We start from the raw sequence: 23,443 nt of genomic DNA on the forward strand, positions 1-23,443 counted from the left end.
CGAAAGACGTCGGTCATACATGGATAAGGAAGTGTGACGCTGCTGCTCAGCTTTGATGTCATTGGCTATGAATTTTCAGGACAGTCTGTGGTTGGACTATCTTTTAACCCATATTAAACAGCGCATCATGTAAAAAAGTATGTTTTGTTGCTATCATCACATTAGTAATATATTAAGTCAACAATGAAGTGTTGCTATCTTGACAAAAATGACATCTTTAGCGAGATCCTAATCCTAACCCTAAGCATAACTTCAATGAACTACAAAAAACAGCCCCCTAGTGTTGCCTTTCTATAGATAGAACGACGGAGGCTTGTGGGTAATGTAGTTTAAAACTTTTTATTAACGAAACTAAATAAATTATTTATTTTAAGGAAAACTGGATATCTAAATATGTTTATTGTGCAAACCTCTATGATATATTTGAGAGGCAGGCTGAAATGTGGTATTTTACAGTGAGCAATATTTAAAATGCCTTTATGTCAGCTTTCCATTTATTTCTGAAAACTGAGCTCAACATTATTTTATCAGCATAGCATAAGTAATAATCCTGCCCATTTTCTCTTTGATATGTTAATTGGACTCTGATTTACAGCCATTTGAAATGTAGTTTTGGGCTCTTCCGGGGGGTGCTACTGGGCCCCCGGGGGTAGAAGGGCAGTAAAACCTACATATATGTATTCTACTCATCATGGACAACAAACTGAGCTGAGTCACATTTATATCTGACAGTTTTCACAGTCCTCTGTTTTCTATTCTATTCATCATGACTATTATACCTTTTGACAGGACATTGTGAGGCCATCTGATGAAACATGGAAAAATTAGAAAGAAATGATTTAATAATGAAAATAATAGATTATTTATTTGATTTTTGAAGTATATGGCAAGAAATATAATGGATGAACCTGCAACAACTTGCCATTATCTATTCCCCACTGTAAAGCAGTAATCAAGGACTAACTATTTAGCAAAAATCAGTGTAAAAATGTGCTCCTCACCCCCGTATCTTGCTCCTCAGGTGCTGGACATCAGTAATGTGCCTGCTCTTGGTTTGAATACAGTACAAGATCCACGTTGATCATTCCTGCTACATTCTCAGTTATCCCTCAAGTGTTTGTAACAATAAAGCCCATGGCACCATCTTGTAATGCAGAATAGTTAATCTCGTAACTCCCTTTATTTCACTAAAAAAATTGCATATTTGTTACTAAAATATAAAAAAATTACTTTCTGGTGTACTGATGTCCCAGATGTTATTAATCCGATCAAAAATGTTTATGTCTTAAATAAAAAAATAATCCCAATAATTAATATGTAGTTTTTCCAAGTCTAAAATAAACACATATCAGCCTACCTAGTAAAATTATGTATTTAACAAGAATCTTCAGAACACAATATTCACCATTTTCATTTTATTGAAGCTTAGACTATAAAGTTGATAAAGTAGCATCAAGACAAATAAGATTCAATGAAAATAATTATCATCAAAGATACATTAACCTCATATATAAATCAGTTCACACAGATGAGTGATGAAATGTCCTTAAAAGTCACACAGTCCCATCCAGTCAACTGTGATACAGATCATGTGATGCATATAAGACATGAGATACTGTTCCAGAAAATAATGATTCCCATCATCACATCTAAACTGGTTTCATCTCCCCATCGTGTTCTTCTTCTCTCGTGTCTGGAAACAGTTTGTGGTTGATATCCAGCACTGATGTGGTGTAGCTTCTCTCAGCCAGAGGATCTCTCAGTCCTAAGATCCCAGACCTGGTCAAAATGAAACAAACAATCCAGATGAAGTTGTTTAATGGACATAGAGCTCAGCTTATGTTCTGTGTGATTTTAGCAGTGTGAGCAACTATGACCCTTGTAGTACTGTACACTTACCATTCTTCAAGCTGTTTTAAGACCTTTAGAGAAGGTTTTTCTCTGAAGACAATTTACCACATCCTCTTCTTTCACTCCTTTCAAGAGCATCACTTGGTCAAAACCCCTCATTTGGCTGATGAGATCATCTGTACAAATTAAAGAATTAAGAAAAAGTTACAGAGGCAAAGGTCTTGCTCATGAGACTGCATTAGCATGTGTAGTTCTCAGAGACTCTAGAATTGATCTATTGTTGCAGTAAATGTGTTTTTTTCCTCTAGAATCTTTCTCCAAAGTTCCTGACTTCTCTCACAAATGTGTTTTAGTCTGTGCAGTGTAAGGCCTGGCTTCAAACCAATCCACTATCAATTCACAATTTATAACATAACATTTAGAAAACAATGAAATAATGTAAATTGGTGTTTATATCAACTAAACCAATTTCATGATACTTGTCTACTTTTAAAACAGGTGGTGTGTTTTTAAAAACATAATATTAAAAATGTCCAGTCACACTTTGCTAACATGCTGTAATTGTAATAGTAAAAAAAGAAATCAAGGCTGACATGACCAGTTCTGTGAGAGATCATCATAAAATGTTGTATAACACAGCATTGCTTCAACACACACATACCAGAGGACTTCTGTTTGTTTGAGCACAAGATGGCCATCTTCATTCCTCATCCTGAGCAAATCATTTCCTTGGTCTTCCTTCTCTTCTGTGAAACAAGATAATCTCTACTTACTCTGTGTGCAAATAATATTGCTCATTAAACATAATTAAGTTAATTTAAAGTAAGATTCAGACCAGAGCATTTGAGGAGTAAATGTTGATTAAAAAAAATATTCTAAACAAATGTACCTGGGAAGAGCTGATCATGGCAAGATTCGCTGAGACTCAGTAATAGCTCTTTTAGTTTTTAGGAAGGTTTGTGAGGGTTGGCTCTTGAGTGAGTTGTTGAGCTTGATATTTTAGACCTGAAAAAGAAGAACAGCATTAGGATTATCTGCAAAAAATCCTGTAAGACAGAAAGAAGGAAATATTATTAATTACGTGCAACTTGTACATTACACCTCTGTAAAGATGCTGTATAATTAAAAGTTAAATGCATCCATTATTGAAAGCAAGTAATTAATAGCAAGATATAGTCATATGAATTCTTTTGATAGTGTCAGATGAGACCGTCCTGGGGCTTGTACAATATCATACAAGTGTTAAACTGGATTATTAAGACTGTGATGTGTTTAGGGATCATTTTTAAGACTTTGACCCTGTCCAGATACCCACACTTGCAGTCTTGGCCACTTGAGAGTGTGTGTACATGACAGTGTGTGAACAAGACTGTCCCCGGTCTTAATAATGCCAAAGCACAGCGTCCTTAACACACACTAAACCTCTCCAATACTGCTCCGGAGCGCTATACAAAGCTTAGTGTATCCCATCATGCATCATGTTTTGGAATAAATCGTCAGACTTTTTGCTGAGATCTCACAAGAGGTCATGGGAAGCTGTCCAATGTACAGTATGTGAAATATTGATAATTAGTTATTAAAAATCTCTGTAAACACATAAGTGTCCCATAAGGCAGTGGCTCCCAATCCTGGTCCTGGAGAATCCCAACACTGCACATTTGAGATGTCTCCCTGATCAAACACACCTGATTCAACTCATCAGCTCATCAGTGAAGACTCCAAGGCAGATTAGAGAGACACCAAAACCGTGCAGTGCTTGGGTTCTCCAGGATCAGGATTGGGAAACACAGTCATCAGGTCATGAAAAGTTCGACACACACTCGTGGTCATCATGCTCACTCGAACACTAGGCCAAATACAGGAAAGACATCAAATAAGTAATCAAGTGGTCAAGTGCAAAGATGGCAAGTGTGGGTATTTGGACAGTGCAACAGTTTAAGAAACAACAAATGCTGTACAAATTTTAACAGCAGGAATGTTTGATAAAAGAGACAAACTATCACAGACTTACTGCTGCAAATATCTGCCTCCGCAGCTTTCTGTCTTCTCCATTTCTGAAGGAATCCCTCTCCAGAAACACCACTGGGCTGACTGCCTTTATGTCTTTTCAGCTAAAAATAAAAATAAAAATAATAAAATGGGGAGAGTAAATAAAATTGAATTATATAAAGAATGTTAATAATGATCTGTGAGCAAAATATTTAGATATAATAAATATATATAAATATATATATATAAATATAAACTGATATGAATGAACTGCAAAATGGAAAAATACATGTTTTATTATTTATTTTTAATTTGATTTTTTGTTTTTTTGGGATTTACATTAAAAGGTATTAAAAGCATGGTACAGAACATATGATTACTGTGATATCTGTCATATAAAAGCACATAAAAACACTAACATTACAGTGATACAAACATAGCTGGTTTGGTGATTATTGTATTGTTGTATTGATTATTAATATACCATAGTAAAACTACAGTTACAGTTACTAATGTCCTGTTTACTGTGTTTTAACTTCACATTTCATTTATTACTATTGTAAGTGTCGTGATTACCATGATTTTACTACAAATACAACTTACATCATTAATCCTGAAATTAATAATAATATAAAACTGTTCGAAGGTCTATGGCACGTCACGTGACAGATAGAGTTTAATCACACTAATTAGCAGCTGTGTTCATTTATTTAAACGCAATGAAACTCAAAGACAGCCGCGGATGACCGATATAATACAGCGATTAAACATATGGCACTAATTTGATTAATAAATAAGACAGAATACATTTTATAAAAGGCATTAAAAGAGCGTATTTACGACTACTCACCCAAACTGTGGAACTGATAGCAAGTATCGCGATGTGTGCTGAATGAGACTTCTTGAACGTGATTTCATAGCGATAAACATCTCATGTCCTCGTGTCGAATTCTGACGCCAAAAGTTTCCCATTGAAAGCAATGAAGGTCGTAGTGCTTCGATATTCGACGCCGAGAGGCACATTTGGCGTCATAAAAGTGATGCTAGGGGCGCTTGACCATGCTTCGGTTTTTGACGCCTTTGGAGTGAGAATGGGTTGGCAAAAGACATTCATTTAAAGGTATATTTACTTTATGACTATGTATGCATATTAATATGTCCATATTTATTAGTTGTGCATATTTTGTTTGAGTACATATCATAGCAACACTGAATTCAAATTGAATGATTTGACTCAATCAGGCTATATGTTTTAAGGAATAGTAAGTACGTCTGAAAATATTGAATGAATTACATGAAACACTAAATGGAAAAGAAAATGTAATAAAAAAATAAATAAATACAAACAATAGTAACACTAGTTTCTGTAGTTGCTAGGATGTTGCTGGACTTAGAGGTTCAGGTTCAGATGCAGATGACACAGTTATTTATACTTATGCTAAGACAAAAGAACAAGCTGCTATCAAACTAACTAAGTCCCAGATTGTCTGTCATTCTTGCCTTACTCTTAATGTGAGTAAAACTGTGGGAATGTTTATATATATATATATATATATATATATATATATATATATATATACAGGTCCTTCTCAAAAAATTACCATATTGTGATCAAGTTCATTATTTTCCATAATGTAATGATAAAAGTTTAACTTTCATATATTTTAGATTCATTGCACACCAACTGAAATATTTTAGGTCTTTTATTGTATTAATACTAATGATTTTGGCGTACATCTCATGAAAACCCAAAATTCCTATCTCAAAAAATTAGCATATTTCATCCGACCAATAAAAGAAAAGTGATTTTAATACAAAAAAAGTCAACCTTCAAATAATTATGTTCAGTTATGCACTGAATACTTGGTCGGGAATCTTTTTGCAGAAATGACTGCTTCAATGCGGCGTGGCATGGAGGCAATCAGCCTGTGGCACTGCTGAGGTGTTCTGGAGGCCCAGGATGCTTCGATAGCGGCCTTAAGCTCATCCAAAGTGTTGGGTCTTGCGTCTCTCAACTTTTTCTTCACAATATCCCACAGATTCTCTATGGGGTTCAGGTCAGGAGAGTTGGCAGGCCAATTGAGCACAGTAATACCATGGTCAGTAAACCATTTACCAGTGGTTTTGGCACTGTGAGCAGGTGCCAGGTCGTGCTGAAAAACTAAATCTTCATCTCCATAAAGCTTTTCAGCAGATGGAAGCATGAGGTGCTCCAAAATCTCCTGATAGCTAGCTGCATTGACCCTGCCCTTGATAAAACACAGTGGACCAACACCAGCAGCTGACATGGCACTCCAGACCATCACTGACTGTGGGTACTTGACACTGGACTTCAGGCATTTTGGCATTTCCTTCTCCCCAGTCTTCCTCCAGACTCTGGCACCTTGATTTCCGAATGACATGCAAAATTAGCTTTCATCCGAAAAAAGTACTTTGGACCACTGAGCAACAGTCCAGTGCTGCTTCTCTGTAGCCCATTTGCTGCACACGCCTGTGCACGGTGGCTCTGGATGTTTCTACTCCAGGCTCAGTCCACTGCTTCCGCAGGTCCCCCAAGGTCTGGAATCGGTCCTTCTCCACAATCTTCCTCAGGGTCCGGTCACCTCTTCTCGTTGTGCAGCGTATTTTGCCACACTTTTTCCTTCCCACAGACTTCCCACTGAGGTGCCTTGATACAGCACTCTGGGAACAGCCTATTCGTTCAGAAATTTCTTTCTGTGTCTTACCCTCTCGCTTGAGGGTTTCAATGATGGCCTTCTGGACAGCAGTCAGATCGGCAGTCTTACCCATTATTGTGGTTTTGAGTAATGAACCAGGCTGGGAGATTTTAAAAGCCTCAGGAATCTTTTGCAGGTGTTTAGAGTTAATTAGTTGATTCAGATGATTAGGTTAATAGCTCGTTTAGAGAACCTTTTCATGATATGCTAATTTTTTGAGATAGGAATTTTGGGTTTTCATGAGCTGTATGCCAAAATCATCAGTATTAGAACAATAAAAGACCGGAAATATTTCAGTTGGTGTGCAATGAATCTAAAATATATGAAAGTTTAATTTTTATCATTACATTGTGGAAAATAATGAACTTTATCACAATATGCTAATTTTTTGAGAAGGACCTGTATATATATAATTTTGTGTTTGGTTTTATATTATTAGTATTATCTGGTTCCCGCCTCCTTCTTTCAGTGATTATGGAGTTTTATATTGTTCAAATACTATTTATAAACAAGCTGTAAAAATCTTAGCTAAAAGCCAAGGAGTTATCATCACTATAACATTATTAAAATGTATCAATTATTGACGTTTGACTTATTTTCATTATTATTATTTGCTGATGTGTGTTTAATGAACAAACTATTTCATGATCTTGCACCACCACCTCTTAAACAATGTGTGACTTTCTGTAAGGACAATATCGGACAGACTAGGTCATCAGTTAGAGGTGACTGTTCAACTAAATAGTTTTTGGACAATCAGCTGTTTCAGTTCGAGCAGCAGAAGATGGGATTTAATACCTGCTTATATTAGAGCTTGTACAACACTTAGTATTTTTTAAAACCACGCTTAAAATATGGCTTAAGGAAAATCTGATATGTGATCACTGACTTTGATTTATAATCTAATGTAGTATGTTGTGATATTGTATGTGTTATATGTATTGTATTGAATTGTTTGTCACTTAATATTGTAATTTTGTAACAACACTGTTGTTGTGCATTGTCCCTGTACAAATAAATCAATAAAGTAAAGTAAGATGGTTATTAGATGGAAGAGGAAGTAAAAAAAAAAGTGGATTGGAGGCAAGTTCAAGAAAAAAAGCTGCCAAATGTAATCAACAAAGATTGGATTGACTCATTTTGTTTCTTTTTTTTGTATCTCTGTTCATTCAATCATAAGACTGCAAGAGTCAAGTTGTTAAGAGATATGACTTATGTAAAAAATTCTATAAAATGATCATCAAATAAAACAATAATTCTGATAAGTTACTGTTTTAAAAATTCTGCCGTTATTTTCAGTGTAAGCCTGGTATCCAAGATATGGATTTCCATCTTCATATTTTCTAATGTATAAACAGAATATCCTCGCTGTCATATAATTTTCATTAAAAAAAAAAATGTGTTTATTAGTTTGTTACTGGGTTACAGGAACCAGCAGAATATGAAGAAATGAGTGATTTCACCTTTACCCCTGTGTAATTTAGAAAGCTGTAGAGATAAACTCCACCTGCTGATCATGACTGAGAGAGTATTTCAGCTCTGCACTGCTCCTGATTCAGATGAGTTATTCTTATTTTTATTAAAATCATCACAGAGATTATAAAAAGTGATACAAATCACACAGGAATTGAGACTAGGCTGACAGGTTGTGTTATAAACTAGAGTGATGAATTAGCTGTTTTGATGGTCAGAAATGCTGTCTAAATAGTCAGCTCACTGTGTTATGAAACAGAACTGTCAAGTGTAACTATGAAACGCTGATTCTATCTATCGTGTATAATATTTGTATTCCAGAAAGTTATTACATACAAAACATTTGTATTTGCTTAGTCCCTCACTGTTTTTCTATCCATGAATAAAGCCAAACCTACATGTTCAACATAGTTTTGATTTTATTATTTCTGATTATTTGTATGAACATTGAAGGAAAAGTTCACCCAAAAAAGAAAATAAAACTCATAACTCACTCTCATTTCAAACTTTCTGCAGAACAGTTGATTCTTCAGAAAGAGCTGTATGAACATGAATGTTCTCCTTCAGTGTTTCTTATCAAAATAATAGCATGAAAGTCTGGAATGACATGAAATAATGAATGATTTTTTTAAATCTCATAGGTGGTGTGGAAGGGATCCGTCTGTTTCTCCTGAATGCTGTTGACTAGACATGCGTTACTTGTTCTTCTGGAGATCAGCGATGGAAAACTCATACTAAAGCTTGTACTGTAAGGGAAGCACAGTTACACAGATCCATTCTCTGGTCATAACATCCAAATACTTCTGTAAGTTTGATGAGCTTTACATTAGTCAGGTTTTAATATTTAACCAATATGTCATGTTGATTCAAATAGTTCATGTTGCTGTTGTTAAAAATATTGTACCATTTGCATACTGATGACATTTCATAACAAGACTTTGTTATTGATTTCTGATATCAATAACAACTGATGATATTTTCAATCATTGTCTGAAAAAAAAACAGGGTTATATTGTGTCATCAGTGTTCATGTTGTTGTAAAAAAACGCCTGGATTTAAGGAGCCCTGTTCGATAAGAAGAGGATCTTTCTACAGTCCCTACAGTAAAAGCAGACCTGTCAGAGGAGAAAACGAGGAGACAACGTCATGTGTGTCACACTTTCAGTCACTGCCCTTTTGGATTTTGTATCGTTTTTGGGGGACTACAATTTACAATGAATTACAGTAAAAATGTAATTTAATTTTGAATAGAAATGTCAAAATAAGGGGAATAGTTTTAACATCATCACCATATAATAAATCTACTGATATAAATATACTTCTCCACGCAAAGCATTTCATCTGGTGCCCTTGCAAAAAGGTTTACATTTTAGTCAGTTAACCAGAATTAAAAGGAAATGTGAAGATGACGAATTTAAGAAAGAGATAAATATACTGTTGTGAAAATTCAAAGAACAACAGTATAAGGAGGTATAAAGTATAAAGTATAAAGCAGATCTTAAAAGTCAAGATTTACTGTACTTGTGAACTCTAAAAAAACATTTAAGACTGCTCCAGACCTTATCTTTTGTACTACAGTATATATACCCCGAAGACAACTAACTTATATTATATTGATATTTTATTGAACTAATTGCATTTCAAGCCAATACGTTTATTACACAGTTATGTTATATTATGTTATACAATCATTATATAGCACTTAAAAATACACATTATATTCATATACAGTAAATAGATTATGTTAAAAAATAATTTTTCTTCACCATTATTTCTAAGCCTTAACTGGCGCCAAACAGTGCATCATAGATTATTTCAGGTCATCTCTGCTTGTTTTACACTCTTTGAACACCAGGTGATAGTGTGAGCAAATGAAGCACAAAGAAACAAACCCGGCAGCATTTGTGAGAAAAAATACAAAGTAATTCTTTTTTTTTTTTTTTTTTTTACTTCTAATACATAAATCAAATGGCATTGTTTTGTTAAAATGACTGCTTTTCTATTGTGTTTATGCATCTTTGCAGGATCTGAAATGTCTGCCGAGCAGACTGGTGTGAGCAGTGAGGATGGAGAAGAAGCATCCTGGAAATGGTCCAATGACATGGATGAGATCCTCTATCACTCCACCTGTTCTTGTTTTCTCATCTGGGCTGGATGTTGCTGTGGTCTCTTCATCATCAGTGGTCCCAGAGCCCGCGAGAACATCTAGAGAAAGACCAAAGGACATTGAGGAAGCTTCAAAATGTCATGTTTTATTCTGTTTAAATGTTTTACATGGACATCAGGCACACAAATGTTGGGAGCATACACCGTGGCAGCCAGATTTTCGCACACATGTTCTTTTGCTCATGTCTCAAGTTTGTGTGGTTCAGGGGGCGTCGCCATGGTCTGCCTCATTCAGGCAAGGACAGCCTCAATGACCCTTTCCCATCCATGATCAGATTCAGTCTGACTGCAGAAGTGATGGTCGTGATGGATGGCAGAGACAGGTGAAGGTGGACACGGTGGTCAGCTCCAGAACTGTCTCAGCTGTGTTGAGATAGCAGCAGATCACTGTCTATAAATACATGATTCTCAGAAAAATACGTTTAAATAAAGCTTTGTTTTGTGTGTTGTTGACTTGCATATTTATGTGTTTATTGTGACTGTTAATTTTTTTAATTCTTTTACTCATTTTTTCATGTTTCCAGCAAATAAAATATAATGATTTCATTAATAATGCATTAATTCATTGCTTGAATGAAAACTGAGATGTATTCACTTTGGCTGCTTTTGCATATCATTTGCATATCATTATTGTATTGTTGGTAATAGTGAGTAATGCATTCTGGGGTAATTACTTTTTCTAAAGTAGTAATACGAATGTATGTATCCAAAGGAGAGATCTTCATGCAGTTGCACTACATCTCTGTTACACAGACTGAGGAAAACAGTCCTATGTAGGGTTGTGGAGTTACTGACGCTATGAGCTGTGTAGAAACTCATAATGTAATAACTAAACATAATGTAAAAACTGCACATAATGTAATAAGTATTACATTATTATTGCAATAAAATGTTCATAATGTAATCATTTTCTCAAAGTGTAATAAAATCTTGAGCTCATAATGTCATAACAATTATTACATTATGATAAATGTTTTACATTATAAACTGACCAAACATGTTGTAATATTGTCATAATTATATAATGGTAGTTATAATAAATTATAAGCAGGTCAGTATAATGGACAGTCAACATAATTGTGCTGTTGTTTAGCCTATGTGTATGATATATATACAGTGTACAGCATAAATGAGGAGACCACCTCTGAATAAATATAAAAGATGTATTTTCTAAATGATCACTAATATAATTCATGGAAAGATGGCAAAATTGAAACGTATTAAACATATGCTTAATAAAAACAACATGCCAATATTTTCCGTAAAATAAGTAAAATTAAATTAAAATAAGTAAATTAACCAATTTGGTTTAAATGAAGGATGGCAGAAATGAGTACACCCTAGATTTAATTTAGAAAATGTATAATATTCTAGTACTTAATATGTCCTCCAGAACTTAAGGGATACTGCTCTGACTCTTCTTGGCACTGAGTGTGCAGGTTCATGAAAGATTTTCCCATCCATTCTGTTTAACTCCTGGACGACCTCCTTAAATGCTCTGGTCTTTAATGATGTGTGTTGCTCAGCTCGCCTCTACAGAATCCCCCACAGCTGTTCATGAGTGTTAAGATTGAGTGAAATACATGTCCACTGAAGGATTTTGACCTTGGGAGAAAGAATATATTTATTTTCATGCTGAAATGTCCAATAATGCAGGGAATGAAGGGAGGGTCGCATCTGCTGTTTCAAGTTTCTATATCTCATCACAGTAGTGTGTGAATTCATGCCAGTGCTGATAAAGCACCACTCTCTCAGCACTCATCCATCCCTATATAAAAGCTTTACTACCACTGAATGTCATGGTGGGTACCAAGCACTTCTCACTGTACTCCTCCACCAGAACATTTGGGATACTTTTGGATCCTAAATGACTGACTTGGTCTCTTGAGACCAGAGTATGGATTCCCAGAAGTCTCTGTTTTGTAAATATGGGCCCTGGAGGTTAAACGAGTTCATTTTGCATGTTATCGGTTCAATGGATGCGTCTGTGATTGGCTAAACTGTTCAACGCTGCAAACATTGTAAATAGAAACAACTATTCGCTTGTTAAGTCTGACGTCACGTAGCAGCGCTTCCGTGTCCAAACGCTCTATCAGTTACCACGAGAAAACAACAAAAGGTGCTAATATAAACTCACAATGTGATAGAATTCTAGCGAAAAAGTTATGATCTTAACATTTAACTCCATACTGAAGTCCCAGATAGCCAGACAATGAAAATATAAATATAAAAAAAATATATATAAAAATTATTTGTGTTTGGGACGCTGTGAGCACGGAGACTGTAGTGTATACTGTAAGTTTGAAAGCTTTTAGCTTAAATGATTAATATGAATAAACCGTGCTCATAAACGGCTGCTGGGGTCGTATTCTCAAGTGAAGCGAGTTGAGGCTTGGACCCGGAAACAGCGCTTCTTACGTCATCACTTAACAACCGAATAACATCCAAATATCTTATTACAGTTTCTACTAAGGTGCTCTTGTTGTTGTATATTTTTCTTTCTTTTCTTTTTTTTCTTTTTTTTGTGGGAGTGAGTAACTTCCTAAACTGGGCGAGACATGATAAACGACTTTCTGTAGGGATTTAATGGAATTTTGCTTAAATACGGTAACAGTTGGCAATCAAACTCTGCATGTTTTAAAGACTTCAATGCACATCCCTGAAAGACTGCAGTTTCCTGATATATTTACTTCAAAGTTTGCATGAACCGGAAGTTCCCCCCGACTGGATTTCAGTGTGGTGGCATATTTCCAACTGAAATTGAATACTGAATAGAGGACGGGGTTTTATTTTCACACTCCTTCTCTCATCTCTCACTCACAGCAGACTAATAGTTGGAGGTGCTTAGTTAAGCATATTTTGCCCAAAAAGTTCAACTGACGTCATCAGAAATGCATGGCATTCCAGAGCAAAAGTAAATGGTCAGATTGTGATTAAAGATTACCAAAACAAACACCTTTTTTTTTTCAGAGGATTAACTTGCACATATTAATTGTTGACCTTATGTGCGCTAACAAAATAATTATTGTATATGTTGATTTGAAAATTGGCAAGCTTCAAATGCAGTTCAGTCAGAATGTAGAGTCTAAAACTGTTATAAAAAAAAAAAAAAATACAGTATGAACTAAAATCATTTTTACACTCAAACCAAACGAACCAAAACAAAATATATTTGACTTCTTTATTTCATTTATTTATTTTCAATTCTGAATTAATATGGCTGTCATGAAATAATCACAATTATAATTATCTTGACAATCCTGGACACCACCTTCATGTTCTTCATGCAAAGTATAATTTCTTATTTCTGTAACACTTTAAAATAATGGTCCGTTGTTAATAAGTAACTACACAGGAAGTAATAGGTAGTACTACATTAACACTTAACTTAATACTATTAACTAATATAGAAGCAAGATTAACTAAGCAGTAAGTAATAGCTCATTTAGGACATAGGTAGTTCCTTATTAGGTATTTGATAATTACTAAAGAAAAATATAGTCATTGAGAACTACTTTGGAACTATGGCCAACTAATGAAGAATAACCAATTAATTACTAATCACAACAGCTACATCTATAAAGTGAACAATTAGCTTCTTTATGGAAACGTGTATATATATATATATATATATATATATATATATATATATATATATATATATATATATAGCCTATCCATATGATATATTTAATGAGCTCCATTAAGTTCAATGTCTCCAACTCTAATAACTTTAACGTTAGTGATATTATGCTGGGGAGGGCTTCTCTTTAGGAAGTGACAATAAATAATGATGTTCTCTTGTCAAAACATATTTGCATCCTTCATGAAAACATTGACTGCATTTATAGTGTTAAGCACAAAACAACATCTTCCAGATTACAGTGTCTGGTAGAATATCACTAGTTCCTCACAGAAATATATGGCTGTACAGTATGTGTCAGATAATTTTATTGTAAATTACTTGTGAAATCCATGACTCATTACTCGAGTGTTACCTTGTCAGTCCGCAGGAACTACTAGTGATCTGGACCATTATTTTAAAGTGAAAAACATGTTACAGGGTTCCCACACTTTCATGAACACCAGATTCAAGGACTTTCAAGGACTTTTTAAAGCACCATTTTATTAAATCAAGCACCTTTGAAATTCACACTCCCAGCACATAACATCATGAATGTCTTTACTGTACTTACCATTTCACTTACACTTAATATTTACATAAAGTAAATAATGTAATAATAATAAGTAATAATGATGTTTTGAATGTGTAGGTATTATAAAATTAAAGCATTTTAGACAGTCGTGTTTAAAGGACTTGAAATCCATTAAATTCAATACTGGTAATATTCAAATGCAGTTTCTGAAATATTGTTAAAAATGTATAACACTGGTTTTTAAAGAGTTTTTAAATTAAGAATACATTTTTCTCAGCTTTTGTTTTTTTTTAATAAAAAAACTGTTAAATGTTTTAATAACATAGTAAAACCTGTTAATATTAAACATTTGCACATTCACTCAATAAAGACGTGCAGGGACATAGCCATCTTTTCAGAAGTGAGGGGGACCGGAATTACACACACACACACACACACACACACACACACACACACACACACACTCACACACACACACACACACACACACATACACACACACACACACACACACACACACACACACACACACACAAACACATATATAACATTACAATATAATATAAAACATTACAATATAATATTTCTGTAATCAATATAGCCTACCAGTCTACAGTTTTTTTTACATAAGATTTTTAATGTTTTGAAAGAAGTCTCTTCTGCCCACCAAGCCTGCATTTATTTGATCCAAAGTACAGCAAAAGCAATTGTGAAATATTTTTACAATTTAAAATAACTCTTTTCTATTTGAACTTATTGTAAATTGTAATTTATTCCTGTGATCAAAGCTGTATTTTCAGCATCATTACTCCAGTCTTCAGTGTCACATCCTTCAGAAATCATTCTGATATGATGATTTGCTGATGATCAATATTTAAAACAGATGCTACATTTTTCAGTATTCTTTGATGAATAGAAGGATCCAAAATTCAGCATTTGTGTGAAACAAAAAGCTTTCGCAACATTATACCCTATACCATTCAAAAGCTTAGAGTCTATTTTTTGGAAAATAAATTATAGAAATGAATACTTTTATTTAGAAAGGATGATAAAGACATCATTTTACAAAAGATTTATATTTCAGATAAATGCTGTTCTTCTGAATTTTCTATTCATCAAAGAAACCTGAAAAAATTCTACTCTGCTGTTTTCAACATTATCATAATAAGTGTTTTTTAGCAGCAAATCAGAATATCAGATTTTTTTTTGAAGGATCGTGCGACTGGAATAACCCTTTAAGCTAAAATACGCTTTTTTTTGTTTTGTTTTTTTATAATGTTTAAGTTAATACTTGTTCAAAACAATCACTTAATATTTATATATATATATATATATAATTTTTTATAATATTTTTATAATATAAATATTCACTTAATAAAACAATCACTAAATATTTTTTTGTTTAGTATATGCATATAGGCGTTTTGTGGCATACCGCCGAAAATAACTTAAATTACACTTTCAGTTTTGATCATACAGGTAAGAGCAATACATCAATCGAATCTGTAAAGAGTCTACTTTAATTTGTATGCACACATAATGAGAAAACTTTGTGCATTTATAAAATAAAGAAAACAGAGTGCGCTGTCTGCAGCCTTGGTCTGCGTGATCTTCATTTAGAAATGCGTCATGAAAATGAACTGAAACTCAACAAATACTTCACAAAGAGATATGAGAGATATTTCTATAGAAATCTTGACTTGTCTACTTTTAAACTAAGCAAGTCTTATCAACAACAAATATTAAGTAATAAAGTAATCCATATGAAACCAACGCAATGTCCAGTCTTTTACGTCTCCCTTCATTAACTCTTACGCGACCACACGCTATAGATACATAATCATCCATGTGAAGCGTGCGGCGTGTAAACATTATTAACCCTTATGCGTTGTTGGGGACGTTTTTTGGTGACAAATCTTATTTTGAAATTTTTCAAAAACTCAACAGTAAACTGTGGGCAAATTCACTACCCTTTCATTATGTTTGTGGATGAAATCATTCACTAAATTAAACTGCTGTAAAAATGTATCAGATAAATATTTTTGTTTTTCAATTTTCTTTTACATAAATATACAAATCAACCTCAGTCCTGATCAAAACTACAAAATGTAAAAAAAAAAAAAAAAAAAGATTTGAACTCTTTAATTACCAAGATCATTTTCAATATAAAAATTTATTGTAGACTGGATATTATTTTACCTTTTATCACAGTGTTGCGCATGTCAAAGGTTAGTAACAAGATTGGCTTTGATGCATTGTTAGTTTTTGTGTAGCATTAGATTAAATTTTTTTCTCCCTCATTTGTTGTTGGTTGCTGTTTTTGCCCCATTGATTGATTGCAGAGCCATGACACCATATAATCATGCATTTTTGATTGTTGGTGGTTCTCCCTGTTGGGAAGAGTTAGCATTTGTTATTTTTTACAGTTGATCACTAGGTGGGACCATTAACCCTTTAGATAGGCCTGTGAAAAAAAAGGCTTAGTTTCTGGCTTGTATATGGAGTTATATGGAGTATAACAGCAAATTATAGTGTGTGTGTGTGTGTGTGTATGCGTAAGAGAGAGAGAAAGAGAGACCTTTGTGCACTTACCTTGATGTATCTGAAAAAATCAAAATATGCACCTCATGCTCTCAGAACTACATGGAGTAAACAATAAAAAAAAGAAGTGTGTTTATGCAGCTGCTGCCTTTTGATGGTGAAAAGTACGGATGGCCTATGTGTGAAATGCTCTTCTTTTCTTGATAGTAAAGCCAGTTTAAAACCTTAAAATCCTGTAAAAAAATCTACTTTGCATCAGATCTATGAACAAAATGTATTATGAACCAAAATACAATACCAACTTCAAATAAGCTGCAGCTCGCTGGAGGGGTCAAGCTGCATAGTCATTTCTAAACCTCAGTACAAGTCAAGCCCTCTCTCATGTTGCTTGCTGCTCTTCTCACCATTAAATGACCAGCAGGATGGAATGCAAGTGTCTAAATCCACGTACTTTGTTTAGTCTATACTTATCACCACCATCAAAAGGCAGCAGATGCATAAATACACTTTTGTTTACTCCATGTAGTTCTGAAAGCTGAGGTGTACATTTTGATTTCCTCAAATACATCAAGGTAAGTGCGCAAAGGTCTCTCTCACACACTCTCTCTCTCTCTCTCTCTCTCTCTCATTCTCTCACACACACACATACACACACAATATAATATGGTGTTATACTCCATATGACTCCATATACAAGCCAGAAACTAAGCCTTTTTTGCACAGGCCTATCTAAAGGGTTAATGGTCCCACCTAGTGATCAACTGTAAAAAATAACAAATGTTACCTCTTACCAACAGGGAAAACCACCAACAATCAAGAATCTCACACACACACACACACACACACACACACACACACACACACACACACACACACACACACACACACAAACACTATAATTTGCTGTTATACTCCATATAACTCCATATACAAGCCAGAAACTAAGACTTATTTTGCACAGGCCTATCTAGAGGGTTAATTGTCACACATAAAAAAATGTACCTCTTCCCAAAAGGGAAAACCACAAACAATCAAGAATGCATGATTATATGGTGTCATGTCTTTGCAATCAAAAAATGTAATTATAATGGAAGTCAATGGGGCAAAAACAGCCACCAACAACAAATGAGGGAGAAAAAATTAAAATCTAATGCTGCACAAAAACTATCAATGCATCAAAGCCAATGTTGCTACTAATCTTTGACATGCGCAACACTGTTATAAAAAGACAACAACAAAAAAAAAATCTGGCCATGATTAATTTTATATTGAAAATAAGTAATTTTATTTTATTTTTCCCCCCCAAAATCAGTGACATCATTTATGAACTTGGCAATTAAAGAGTTAAAATCTTGGATTAAAAAAAGAAAACATTTGGTAGTTTTGATCAAGACTGAGGTTGATTAATAGATTCATGCAAAAAAATATATATATATATATATTTATCTGATACATTTTTACAGTTCAATTGAGTGGATATTTTCATCCCAAACATAACGAAGTTGTAGTGAATTTGAACAATGCACATGGATTAATATCATGTTTTTAAATATGATGGTTTCATTCTAAACATGGTGATTATCTCCAAGGACACCCAACATAATATGGTATTTAGCAACTGAATCTAACCATATCATGTCAACAAATGGAAAAGTCAGCGGTCTATTAATTATCATGTTATTCACGGCACCTTTAGTCACTACAGCAGGGTCGCTTTTCACCCTAAATACCATACATTTGCATATTCTTTCGTTATTTAAAAATTTTGCTTTAAAGGGGGGGGGGGGGGGGGGGGGTGAAATGCTATTTCATGCATACTGAGTTTTTTTACACTGTTAAAGAGTTGGATTCCCATGCTAAACATGGACAAAGTTTCAAAAATTAAGTTGTACGTTTGAAGGAGTATTTCTATTCCAAAGATACTCCTTCTGGTTTGTCACAAGTTTTGGAAAGTTTTTTTCGAGTATGGCTCTGTGTGATGGAGCGGAATTTCCTTATATGGGTCCTAAGGCACTTTTGCCGGAAGAGCGCGCGCTCCCGTATAGCAGAGCAGAGAGAGGCTGAGCGCAGCCTGATCAGAGCGAGAGCGTGGCGAAATGTCACAAAAGAAGTGTGTTTTTTGGTTGCCAGGGCAAGACAACCCTGCACAGATTACCAAAAAAAAACAGCATTAAGGGACCAGTGGATGGAGTTTATTTTTACAGAGCATCAAAGGAGTTGTGCAAGTGTTTGTGTTTGTTCCCTGCATTTCGAAGATGCTTGTTTTACAAACAAGGCCCAGTTTGACGACGGATTTGCGTATCGTTTATTTCTTAAGGATGATGCAATCCCAACGAAAAAGGGTCACGATCGTGTGTTGGAACCGCAGGAGGTGAGTAAAACTGTTTAAAATATCTCTGCCTCTTTGCTAGTGCGTCCGCTCCCATGCCGAAACCCGGGTTCGAGCCCCGCTCGGAGCGAGTCGTTGCTGCTGCTGCTCTCATTCAGTTTCAGCCTCAGGATCTGATTCTGGATCATAAATAAACGGCTGAATCTGACTGTTAGCCATGGTTTATTTTGGATGATGGTTTTTTCCTCAAGGTAATGTCAGAGCCGTTAAATATGTTTTTCAACGGCTCTGGGTAATGTCACAGCTTCCAAACGCTCTCAATGTAAAAGCCTACTGTCGCTCGTGATTCTTTAGCTCTGCCCACACGTCACGCCTCCAGTCGGTCGTGTTTTTCCGGGAAAAATCGGTACAGACTATCTTTCTCTTATGAATCTAATAAAACTAAACTAATCAACTTTGCGGTGCTGTGCACGATCACGTCAGAGATCAAACAGATAACATCCCGTGTTTAGTTCTATTTTTGACAGAAGCACATATTGGACAATTTAAAAAATAGCAGCTCAAACAAAACTGATTTCAAATTTAATTCAAGCACTTTCAAAGACCTATGTTAGTTTTAAAAGTACTTTCCAGGCCTTGAATCCATATGTCTGAAATTCAAGCACTTTCAAGTACTTTCAAGAAGCGTGGGAACCCTGATGTTAACTCCTGACTAATTGCTCAAGCGTTACCTTGTCAGTCCGCAGGAACTACTAGTGATCTGGACCATTATTTTAAAGTGAAAAACATGTTAACACCTGACTAATTACTCAAGCGTTACCTTGTCAGTCCGCATGAACTACTAGTGATCTGGACCATTATTTTAAAGTGAAAAACATGTTAACTCCTGACTAATTACTCAAGCGTTACCTTGTCAGTCCGCATGAACTACTAGTGATCTGGACCATTATTTTAAAGTGAAAAACATGTTAACTCCTGACTAATTACTCAAGCATTACCTTGTCAGTCCGCATGAACTACTAGTGATCTGGACCATTATTTTAAAGTGAAAAACATGTTAACTCCTGACTAATTACTCAAGCATTACCTTGTCAGTCCGCATGAACTACTAGTGATCTGGACCATTATTTTAAAGTGAAAAACATGTTAACTCCTGACTAATTACTCAAGCGTTACCTTGTCAGTCCGCATGAACTACTAGTGATCTGGACCATTATTTTAAAGTGAAAAACATGTTAACACCTGACTAATTACTCAAGCGTTACCCTGTCAGTCCGCAGGAACTACTAGTGATCTGGACCATTATTTTAAAGTGAAAAACATGTTAACTCCTGACTAATTACTCAAGCGTTACCCTGTCAGTCCGCATGAACTACTAGTGATCTGGACCATTATTTTAAAGTGAAAAACATGTTAACTCCTGACTAATTACTCAAGCGTTACCTTGTCAGTCCGCATGAACTAGTATGGACCGTTATTTTAAAGTGAAAGATTTCACTTTAAAGTTAAAGATTTTTTATTTTAAAGACAAAATTTCTTAAAACTACATAACGTTACTGTTATAAATAAACAAATAACAAATAAACAGACGTAACGTTAATCATTTATTTTTTGAAAAAATATCAAAAGTGGTACCAAAAGTAGTCCAAATGATAATGAGTTCCAGTCGCAGTCCTCTATTTGGAGGTAATAGTTTTTATAGGGTACAGAGCAGAATTTAATTCATTATTCCATGAAATTATGTATCTGTCTTCTCTCCGTGAAGGTGCATTGGCGCAGAACTCAAATGTCGGGGGGCGCTGATTTGGAGGACAGACTGAATGATCAGGATCGATACTGTCGGAGATGGAATCTGCGTTTAGAAGGGCTGACTGAACGCACCGACGATAATGTCAAGTCTCGGGTGATTGAGATCTGCAAAGCGGTGGTTGTCGAGGAAGAGCGTAATTTCGTGGCGAATAATGTGGACATTGCTCATCGTATTGGAAGATCTAGTGCAGACAGCGGCAATGGAAAGAAACCGAGGCCAGTAATAATACGATTTGCTTCCAGAACAGCTCGAGACCTCACATGGAAAGGAGCAAAGGGAAATGACTTCCTTAAACAGAACAAGATGTACTTCAAAGAAGACCTCACGATCAAAGATAAAGCTACACGAAATCTCCTTTGGCCTGTAATTGACAAAGCACGTAAAGAAGGCAAGAGGGCCTTCTATGTGGGAGTCAAGGCAATAGTGAATGGTAAAGAAATCAAACCTTAAACCGTGCTTAATGTCATTGGTCTAGAATTCCAGTCTGCTGCAAAAATTCTGTTTGACTCACTAACCAATAATTTGTTTAATTTAAATATAGAGAGCTGGACATAATAAAAAAAAAAAAAAAAATATATATATATATATATATATATATATATATATATATATATATATATATATATATATATATATATATATATATATTTTTTTTTTTTTTTTTCTAAAATAACCTTAAGATTATAAAGATGTTAACGTGAATACATCACTTGATTTTTCTTTTGTGAAACTGGGACTATAAAAAGACTTAACTTTATTTTATTTTCCGTTAAATTTAAGCAAACAGGATCTCAAAATCTGAATTTGAATTGTGACTCCTATGAAAATTTGGAAGTAACTTAAGAGTACCCTTATACTCTCTCAACACTTACATTCCAGTTTACTCATTGTTCATTTAATTGTTCCATCAAGAATTTTTTATTTTTTTTAATTCTTCTTTCAAGTTCATGTCAATAAGAATTTTTTCAGTTAATGCCAGGGGTTTACGGAACATGCTAAAAAGAAAAGCTCTATTTTTGTTTTGTAAAGGAAAAGAAGCTGATTTTTGTTTCATTCAAGAAACTCATGCCTGCAAGGATGATGCGCTTTTTTGGAAGAATCAGTGGGGTTGTGACATCTGGTTCTCTTTTGGTGCCTCAAATAGAACAGCAGGTGTTGCCATTTTAAAGGATAGATTTTCAGGGAAAATTCTAAGTCACAAAACAGATGATCATTGGATTTCTCTACTTGTTGATTTAAACCAGGTTAAAATTATTATTATAAATATATATGCCACCAATAATAAAAAATCTAACGAGTTAATACTTCAAGATATTGAAGGTCATATAAATCATCTTCATTCAAAATTCCCGTCTGCTGAAGTAATTTGGGGGGGTGACTTTAATATGGTGTTTGATGGAAAACGAGATCGATGGCCACCTAGAATTGACAATATGGCAAGTGAATTAAGCAATGTTTGTTTACAACTGAACATAATTGACATATGGAGATATAACAATCCACAGTCACTTATATATACATGGAATAATAGGGACAGATCTCAACAATCACATATTGATTTTTGGCTCATTTCAGAACATATAAAAGACAGAGTTGAATTTGTTACTATTGAACCATCAGTTTTAACGGATCACAAAGGCATATCTATTCAAATTAGTGTGTTAGCTTGTCAATCGTCTTGGCTAACCCTAGACGAAGTTCTGTAAGATTTTCATCCAGACTGTGGAACCATTGGTGTACATGTCTGTATGTTACACACTGAACACTGTGGAGGGTCTATTTTTACTTCTTGTATATTTATTATTTGTTTTTTGTTTTGTTTTTTCTTCTATGTATGTGTTTTTGTATTGTACAATAGATCCCTCTGGGTCTGGAAATAAAGTAAAAAAATAAATAAAAATCAAGTAGAGTTAAGAGAGGATATTGGAAGTTAAATAATAGTCTATAATAGTCTTTGATTCAAACTTATGGGAAGTTATGGGAACAAACAAAATTTGAAATAAGGAAATTTGCAATGTCGTATGGAAAATCTATTAAGAAAAAGAAAAAAGAAAACAATATAATTAATGAAATTATATCCATCACTTCTAGAGCTAACCAAAATATGTCAAGCACTGAATTATTAAAACTTGCTACACTGCAGAATGAGCTGGATAATATTTATGAAGAGAAAGCTAGGGGTGCTTTCGTTAGGTCAAGACAAAAATGGATGGAAGCAGGAGAAAAAAATGCTAAATATTTCTTTGGGTTAGAAAAAAGAAATAGAGAAATAACTTCTGTAAACAAATTAATAATAAATGGGCTTACTAGTGATAATACCAAAGCTATATCTTATTTTGTTAATCAATTTTATAGTAAATTATATAGTCCAAATAATCAACTAAATGATTCAGATCGTTTTCTTAATAAT

The 23,443-nt window shown here is 34.4% G+C and overlaps 1 long non-coding RNA gene across 1 annotated transcript; it reads right to left on the minus strand.

Moving 5' to 3' along the window:
* Nucleotides 1-1,436: 1,436 nt before the first annotated feature.
* On the minus strand, nucleotides 1,437-4,875 carry LOC127953181 (uncharacterized). Its single transcript, XR_008153103.1, has 6 exons — nucleotides 4,691-4,875; nucleotides 3,863-3,962; nucleotides 2,741-2,856; nucleotides 2,513-2,597; nucleotides 1,900-2,027; nucleotides 1,437-1,779 (listed from the first exon to the last, which is right to left on the minus strand). It is a non-coding gene; the product is annotated as an uncharacterized LOC127953181 (long non-coding RNA).
* Nucleotides 4,876-23,443: the final 18,568 nt, after the last annotated feature.

Source organism: Carassius gibelio, chromosome B3 (assembly GCF_023724105.1).
Source record: "Carassius gibelio isolate Cgi1373 ecotype wild population from Czech Republic chromosome B3, carGib1.2-hapl.c, whole genome shotgun sequence".
Lineage (NCBI taxonomy): Eukaryota > Metazoa > Chordata > Actinopteri > Cypriniformes > Cyprinidae > Carassius > Carassius gibelio.